Here is a 9,733-nt window from a genome sequence, read left to right as displayed (position 1 = left end):
CCTTCGTATTTTATGGAGGCAGTAAATTTAAGTTAGTTTAAGAGGAAGCTTGATAAATTTATGAATGATAAGGACTGGCTTTAAGATTTTTATCTTTTTCTTTAATTTTTATATTAATAGTTTTAATTTACTTATGAGGATGGAATAGCTGAGATGAACCAAAAGGTCCCACGTTGTCCCAAAACATTATGTTATGTCTAGAAGTCATCTGAATCTATTTTTTAGTCTAAAACACGTGAAAGGGATGTCCATTATTTACAAAAAATCTAGGTTTAATAGCTAAGCCTTATACTGTCAAAATTTAGGATACACTCTTCTTATGTTTTTTTACAATCCGTAAAAATAAAAACTGGTATCATCAGATAAATAAAATGCATTCTTGGATTGCTCATAAGACATATCTTTTTAAGTGCTCATGTCAAATATCAGATTCTATTTTTATATATTGTTGAAAAGTATACAATTAAGTTTTTTCTGAAAATATATAATAGCCAGTTTTTTTATGTGCAACACTCTCAATTCAAATTTTTAGTTGCAAATATTTCCCTTTTGTAATAGAAAAAAATAAATGTATTTTGAATGAAAATTCATGTACAAAAAAATGTTGAACTATATATATGTATTATCCATAAGTTATGATACTGTTTTTGCACACAATATAAAAATGGCAAAAATTCAAAGCAAAATATCTTATATTTACTGACAAATAAAATCTACAAATCTAAGTTTTGCAAAAAATAAAATAATGTATTTATGACATTATTAATAAAATGAATTCATCTCCCATTGAATGAAAACATTATTAATATTAATTTCTGATCAAAGCAAGCTATCTACATAGATCAGAGGTAAAAATATATACCTCAAAATGAACTAAGCTAATTAAATACAGTGTTCAAAGTATATTACTCTTAATGATTAGAATGAATTGTTTCATTAGTTGGTTACCCTCACTGTTAACAATAATATTTTGCAAAATTTGGCCAACCCAAAAGGCTTATTCATCATCATAATAATAAACAAATAATTAAATTAGAAATAAGTAGATATATTAAATATTCTAACCAACACTGTGAGTCCTCTCAGAAATTTTTTGAAAGTAAGCAAGTAACAACAGTAAAATGAATTCAGTGATACTAATTATTAGCATTTTCAGAGTAATAACTTTATTTCTTAATTTTTAATGAATCTTTTTTCTACAAATGGAAACACAGTGCATGAAACTTTAGATTTAAATACAGCGTGAACCAGAAACTGCTTTTAAGTGACCTCTCTTAAGTTAAAAAGGAATTATGGATAATTTACATTCAAAAACAAATATTTTAATGAATTTTGCAATTACTACTGTCATGTTCAGGTTACATTAATGGTATATAACATCATATACGTGTACACTGGCAGTGCAATCAAATGACCAACAAGCAGGTTTAAATTATAAGCTGCAGAACAAGATTATCAGCAAATTAAAGTCAAGTGTTTCGAACAAACAATTAATGTCATAAGTAACTGAATCAAGGCCTTTTAGTTTACACTATGCCTTTGAAACTAATATATATATATAAGAGAACCAATAAAATTTATTTAGCGTAACAATAATGAGCAAACTAGTCTTATGTTGGGTTGTAGCCATGATGTACTTTCCAAATCTAAAATTAAAATTATCTACACTAAATGTGCTTCTCTCAGATAATCAAATTTGAAGAGAAAAAGCATACATCCACTTCATGATTTTGAAAAACACGTGTTTAGTGGACTCTCAAGAATATACAATATGCTCTGTTTTGGAAGATGAAATACTAAAGGTGAAATATTGTACAGAAGTATAGTTAAATTTGACATATGATAAAAGAAATAACTATGTTTAGCTTATACAGCAATTTAATACTTGAAAATTAAAATTAATCACTTTGAGTTCCATTTAGCCAAAGGAAAAAAAAACAAATAAAACTATTTCAATTAACCTTTAAAGAGACCTAAATAGAAGTAATCATTGTCATGCAAACACAAAAGGTATGTTTAAATGTTCAAAATACATAATTTTATTGACAACAGCTAAAACATTTAAGTGTTTTCATCTATACCTACTTGTTATAATTTCTCATAATGTTTGCTATTTGATGATTTCATAGATTTATCTTCTGTTAATTGGTATGAGTTATTTGATTGTGCTGCCTTTATTTTCCAAATCATGTATATGAGAAACTAATTACTTAGGGAAGTGTGTCAGTTGCAGATGTTCTAGTTATTTCTTCTAGTTTGTACATAAGAAACCCACAACTGACAAAGAAATCAAAACAAATGTCTCCACTGTCAGTCAGGAAGAATGCCATGCAGATGATACCAAGTCTGAAGTCAAGGACAAAGAAATTGACGCTACGAATCAACAAATTCTTGAGGAGGAGCAAGGTATTTTTTTCTTTTCGATTTTCACATTTTTAGTTGATGATGATCAAAACCTTTTTATATATTTTTTCTTTCATAATTGCAAGATAAAAAGTTTTGCTTATGCACACCTTTGGAAAGAAAGACATATATATATATATATGTTTTTAATAATAAAATAATTTATTTACTTGAACAATGGATTCTGTGTGAAATGAAAGAAAATTAAAATAATTTTTATTTGACAGAGAAATAAGTCCCTGATTTTAGATGAACAGTAATCAAATTAATCCAATAAACTTCTTTCACTTCATTAAGTATTTCTGTTCTGAAACCAGTTTCAATACCTAAGAGAACCATAACACTAATTGAAAGGTTAAGTAGGGTAATAGGAAGGTCATCTTGATAGATTTATTGTTGTTGAATTGCTCTTTAAGTATATAGGTTTGTCCAACATACTGATCAGCAGTGGTCATGCTAGACTTTAAAATTAGTTTTTTTAAATACATACCTTATAAAAAATTTCATTTCCAATTGTAATCAAAATTATTTTATACACAATACTAATATAGTTAATTTCTGATGTAAGTTATTTCGGATTAACTAAGCTAACATGCAAACAGTAATGTGTTACCTACAGTGCCTTTTGCCTATCACCTGAACACCCAGTATAATTGCAATGGTATATGAAAAATTGTACATCTCTAAAGCCATATGTTAAGCTTGTGCATCATTGAACATTTAGAAACAATGAAAGTTTTATTCACTTATCAATTACTTGGTGCAACAATACTGTATACACTTTTCTTGGTGTGTTACATTCCTGACTATACAGAATTGTTTTACATGTTCATAAGTGTTGGAGCCTTAAGTGTCATATCCATAATTACAGAACCAACCAAAGGATTCAAATAACCATAACTCGTTTAATTTATTGGGAAATATGTATTAAGCCCAAGTAAAAAAACCAAGTAGTAATCTAAAATCAAATAATGTTAAAATTAGAATAATATCCACTTGTTCTGACATATAATTTTATCTTCCAAAATTTGAAAACCATTAAGGAATGCATAAAGAAGAAAAATAGAAATGTGTTGGTTTGTTTATGGCAAAGCTATTAAAGCAGTCTGCCACTGTCCTTAATTTTGAACTGCTGACCACAGGGAAGACAATAAGCCAGCAGCACTCATAACCACCTCTTGAATAAAGATACTCTTTATCACTTAATAATGAGATTGACCACATTATAATTCCCCGTCCCATGGCTGAAAGGGCAAGTATGTATAGCAATGGGTTTTGACACTGCAATCCACAGATTGCGAGTCGAGCTCCCTAACCACCAGGTCAAAACTAGAGTATCTATTCAGATAATATAGTATTATTGTGTTAGCAACACTGTTTAAATTCTAGCTAAATGCTAATCTCAGTAGTTATATTTTTATAATGACATTATGATGTGCATTAACATTTTAAAAGTTAACTGTGTAGCACTATAATAATCTAGTATTTTGGATTAATAAGTACCAACCATATAGTCCTGAAGTAACCTAAACAAAATTAAAATAATATTACCTTAATCTGTAATTTAAAATTTTAAGTTATTATAGTTTTATCTTGTAAAGCTTGAAACCAAATAGGAAATAAAGTACCGCAAAATCCCAGAATCTCATTAGATTAACATTAGTGTTATTGTGGTGACAACACTGTTTAAATTCTCAGGTAGGGGTATGGAATTGAAGGCTTCAAATCATCTCTGTTGACTATTATGCTCCTTATTACCAAATTCTAAAGTATTTTGGATATATTCATCTGGGACTTTTTTTTATGAGGGTGCTTGGAGCACTGGAATGTTCTGTGTCTTAGCAATGCAGCACTGTTATTTTGTTTTGCATTTCATTAAAATTTCCTGTGTAATCTTGACCTCTGTTAATGGTCACATTTTTTGACACTGTATGAGATAAGTAACATTGGATGTTGTACAAATAATCTCTTTATTAACTGTAAAATTGGTTTTCACAGAAACAATGTTGGTAGTTTTTCATAAACTTGTTGATCTGAAAGCATTGTTTTTTTACAAGAATGACCATCTTTCTTTGTTGTTGTTCCTTAAGGAATGGAAATTTCAGAAAACATTTGTTTAAAATATCGTAAGTGTATATACTATATAAAACATTATTTACATGATTTCATACTGTTGACAAAAAAAAGTATGGCCCAGCATGGCCAGGTGGTTAGGGTGCTTGACTCACAATCTGAGGGTCGCAGGTTCAAATCCCCATCCCACCAAACATACTCGCCTTTTCAGCCATGGGGGTGTTATAATATGATGGTCAATCCCACTATTCATTGGTAAAAGAGTAGCCCAAGAGTTGGCAGTGGGTGGTGGTGACTAGCCGCCTTCCCTCTAGATTTGCATGGCACTAGCCTTTAGTGATCTCCCACCTAATCTCACAAGATTTCTCATGATTTGCACTACTGCATAATGATTTCATTATGCAGCAAGAACCCTCCACCAATAGGAGTGTGACAGCTCTCCCTATGCATTTGTACTTGAGAAAACTATTTTTTGATGAGGCAAGGAATACAAAGGTACACTGTAAGTGGTAAAAAAGAGTGGTAATGTGTGTCAAGAGTTGAGAATTTAACAGAAATATATTTTCAAGTAAGGAAAATGTTAACTTCCAAGACAATACCACACCTCTTCACACAGTTCAACTAGAAGCCCATATTGAAGTGGTAGAGGGGCTGGTGCACAGATTTACCTAGATGTTCACCCTTCAGAAAGTGCCCAAAGAAAACCCATAAAATATGACACCTATTGATAGAGCCTGCATAGGGGCACACCCATGGGAGACCAAATCTCACCTTGTACAAGGTATAATTTTTACTCAGGAAGAAAGGGAGGAAGAGGAAATGAGCCCCATGTGTAGCAGGGATGAGAAGAATAAGAACATGGCCATCAGAGAACTTGCACACATGATGTCGGAGAGCCAATATGTGTAATGTGGTTGGGGTTTATTCAGAACATATCCTGTGTACTCACTTCAACTCTACCATTATTTTATTGGATTGATACCAATTGCAGGAGAAGGGCACAATAATCATGCCACAGATAGTGGTATGGTGTGTGTGTGCACACCTTGACTCAACTGAACAGGCATCAGCTGTTGGACAAGGGCACATTTTGTTAGAGTGTGCTTGTCTCAACTGAACTGAACAGATGACGTATGCAGAAGGAGGGCACACATGTATAGTGAGCTCACCTCAACTGAACTGAACAGACTCAGGCCACAGGAGAAGGACACAAGTGGCATGGTTGATATGTAAAGTTATATGAGGGATGACGTGTGCTACACTGCCAGTGTCACCACCAACCCACTTCCCAATGTACTGGTACTCAATTGTATACTGGCCCAGCATCCAAGTCCAATAGGTGAGAGTTCTCCATGGTCCACCACCACAGTGGCTAAAAACTGGTAAGTGGCAAAGGTTTCCCATGCTCCACTCACTTAGAAAAAAAGAGGGAAATGCCCGGATCCCCATTTGTCCTTCAGTCCAGAAAGGTCTTTTACTAGAGACAATGTAATGGGTGACTGCAAAACCTTATTCTGAGAAGCCAGCAAGCATGAGCCAGGGGATTGGGCAGAACACCCCTGGTGCTGATTTTTTCCATGATGGTCCATTGAATAGATATTGTCTGGATCAAACAAAAAAGGTATATATAGAGATATACCATGAGGACATTCAAGTGGTCATGCAGTACACCCCATCTCACAGTGGGTATATATGGAGCCAGGGTATATGCAATGAACACTTTTGAAAACATTCCATTATCCTGGCTCGATGTGGATTTTGGGAAGTGAGTATACCCTTGGAGGCACCACCAGCCACCTGGCAGGATCCGATAAACAAAGGGAGGCTGCAAAATAAAAAGAAACATACTTACAGTGGATAGACTGTAGAATGGTAAAAGGAGTTAAGCAAATACCTTCAGGAGATGAGACAGCCAGATGGTGAAGATAGGTGGGGGGGGGGGGGGGTCCACATCCCCACCTCAATGATCATCTGAAATGAGTGGCAAGGGAATGAATGAGGTGACAAATATGATGGAATGAAATGTAGAGCAACCTGTGAGCATCAACCCACAAATGTGGAAATTGATGGACCCAACCTATAAGAGTAGAAGGAGAGATGTCCCTGGAGGAAGAGAGAAATCCCAGGGAATGAAGAGTTGGTAGCAGAGATTTAAAAGGGGTGAGGTCCATGACAAGTAGCAACAAACTGCACAAACAAGACACAGCAGTCTGTCCAGGTCCAATCAATCATATAGGTGGGAAATGGAAGGAAGGGAAATAAGCAAGAGAGAGTGATCACCTTCCTGAGTGGCAAACCCTTAGGAAGGAAGGATTGGTCAGGATAGAGAAGAATATAAAAGAAAGATGGAAGAGAGTACAAGAAGAACTGATAACATAAATATCTAAACAAGGGGTAGCAAAGGCATCAATGAGAGTAGTTCCTAACCAAGAACACACCCAACAGAAAACCTGAGGGCAAAGAGACCATTCTGTGGGCAGAACACAGTCCAGCCAAAAGAGAGGCAGTCCACAACAAAGTTCACAGCAGAAAGCACATGACAAGCTATTAGACAAACCCACTGAGAATTGGCCCAATAAAGAATATCCAGAGTTTAGAGGCAAAGGGTCCTGAGTTGGGTACCCTCTTAGCAGTTGCTATAGGAAACAACTGTGGAGTTGTTGGAATGGATCATAATTAAATAAACCTGTAGGAGGGGTAAAAAATTGGAACATGCTTGATATACTGCCAGAAGATTAAGCATGTTGATATAGAGAGAGCACTTGTCCTGGGTCCAAGTACCAGATGTGAGATTGTCTTTCAGAGATGCTTCCCAGCTGAAGTAGGAAGCATTGGTGAAAAGATAAAAGACCACTAGAGGAGGCATGTATGAGCATGACCATTGAAGCCATGATCTCCAAAAGCAATAGAACCTCTCAGACAGTATGAGCAGGAAAGGTGTGAATTTTGATGACCAGAAGTTCCAGAACTCACATGTGGATGAGAGAGGGATGCGCACAGCTGAGAAAAGAGTTGAAGCAAACTCCAAAGTGAACATAATATTTGCTAGAAGTGAGAAATTATTTGGAAATCTCGACAAGTCACACTAGACTGGTGGCTCCCTGCAGAAGAAGGGAGGTATGAAGGGTGGATTCTTCCCAGGATTGGGAACAAAGAAGCCAATCTTCCATGTTGAAATAGAATTGCAATCTGTGCAGAAGGCAAGCAAAGACCCAGACAGCATGGTTGAAGACATAAGGATCATCCACATTCTGTACAAAAAGGTCTAATGGAGGAAAAAGAAATTCTCCATATGAATGTGTGATATGACCAGGAAGCAACTGAGAGAGGAAAGACCAATAATTGGATGATAAATATACAAGACTGTTTAGCTTAATAGTTATTATTTAATGAGTTAATATTTAATGAATATTTAGTTTTCATATCAAGAGTGTTAAAAGTGATTATTTTAAAGGCAATACTTATGACAAATTTCGTTATCTAACTCGGTAAAAGTTGTAAGTTGTGTGTGTAGTTCAACTGCTGTAGTATTTTTGATGTCACCTTTCTCAAAATTTCCAAGTTTTTCTTGCTACGAGTATTGTTACATCATAGCATCTCCTAGTTTGTAGAAAGTTCCAGGCCTCAGTTGAGCAAGGTATATATATATAGGTGACTAAGTGAGTGCAAGTGAAGTTAGACTGCGTGATCGTTAGTTTAGCCATAACGAGCAATATCTAAAGTGAGTTTCACAGTTGAACAGAGTTAAGAAGAATAATTTGTCTTGACAATAGGTGTTCTAAGATAATTGAACACATCTCTGTGGACTTTGATGAAAAGGATACAATTATTTAAAGTTTGATATACAACTGTGGTAACCCACGAAGTAACATAAATGAACCTATCACACATTGTACAGTAAGAAACAGAGTGGAAACAAAAATTAATTTATCAATTGGATTTTAAGGTAACTGAATCAGCCTGTGTGGACTTTCAACATGAAAAAAAAATTATTTAGAGTTTTAGATACAATTGTGATATCCTATATTTTAAAGGAATTTTATACCTATGTTTATCTTGTTATGAATATATTATTTTAAAACAAGTGGATTGTGTGATGTCCGTTTATTGTTAGAATTTATCACCAATGAGTCACAGACACCTACTGTAAAAGAATCCCTCCTATGCAAAACCCTGACACTGGACACCAATCCCCAGTCTTTTTTGGGGACCACAGAAAGATGTGAGTAAAACCCCAGAAGAAAATTTTTACACCCTCTCAATGGCTTGTTTGTCCAATAAACCTTACACCACCTCCTCAAAACATTAAAGAATGATGGGGTCAGATGGAGGAGGAAAGAAAATGGAATAAGGACTGAAAGTGGGGAAGAGAAATACCCTGGGTAAAGACTTGACTAACCCATATATTGGCAGAAAAGTGTGACGACAGGTATGCAAAAACCTGACAGACAGTCCCTGAACCAATCAGGTAGTCATCAAAGTTGGATGGGAAAGAGAAGAAGGTCAGGAAGTATAAAGAAAAATTAAGAAAGATCAGGCAAAGATGGCAGTATTAGGTGCTGGAAAGTGAAACTGCTGACAGAGTCTGCAACCAAACAGGCAAGAGAGATTCCAAATTTTGGGAATTGAGAAAAGTGAATTTAGAAGAACTATAAGACATGATATAGGAATAAAACAAACAAGTACAATAAGACAGGAGGTTACAGGAATGTAATCGGTCAAGAAATGAATCAGCATGAACACTAACATCAGGAGAAGATGAAAATAAAAAAAAGTTGCCAGGGCTAGGATTATGAAGTAGGGAACAAGAAAAGTCATATGGCACAGGAAAAAAAGGTGATAGAATGGTACATACTTGTGGTAATAAGTTGTGATAATGCAACAAAGTATGAGAGTTCTCCTCAACAGGAAGAAAAGTTTCCAAACAAAACCAGGAGGAAGAGGAAACAAGCAATCAAATTCTCCTTTCTCATTCTCCCCTCAAAATGAACAGAAGGTACACCTGAAGATAAAATGGGAGTTGAAGGTCCTGGCTGTATAAAGTAATCCACTACCTAGTTCTCAATGGTTGTTATGTCATTTACAGTCAATGCACCTCCAGAAGTCATAGTTGATACATAATCTGTGTGAGGAAATTTTTCACTCACACAAGTATTAATAGATGTCACATTAACATACGAGTTCATACTGAAGAAAGAAAACAAAATTATGTTCCTTAAATTACACAAATATCTTTAAACTTAGGAAACAAAAGCAC

Source organism: Limulus polyphemus, unplaced genomic scaffold, assembly GCF_000517525.1.
Source record: "Limulus polyphemus unplaced genomic scaffold, Limulus_polyphemus-2.1.2 Scaffold7045, whole genome shotgun sequence".
Taxonomy (NCBI): Eukaryota; Metazoa; Arthropoda; class Merostomata; order Xiphosura; family Limulidae; genus Limulus; species Limulus polyphemus.
The sequence above is the reverse complement of the archived record's forward strand: the minus strand, read 5'-3'. Positions refer to the sequence as shown.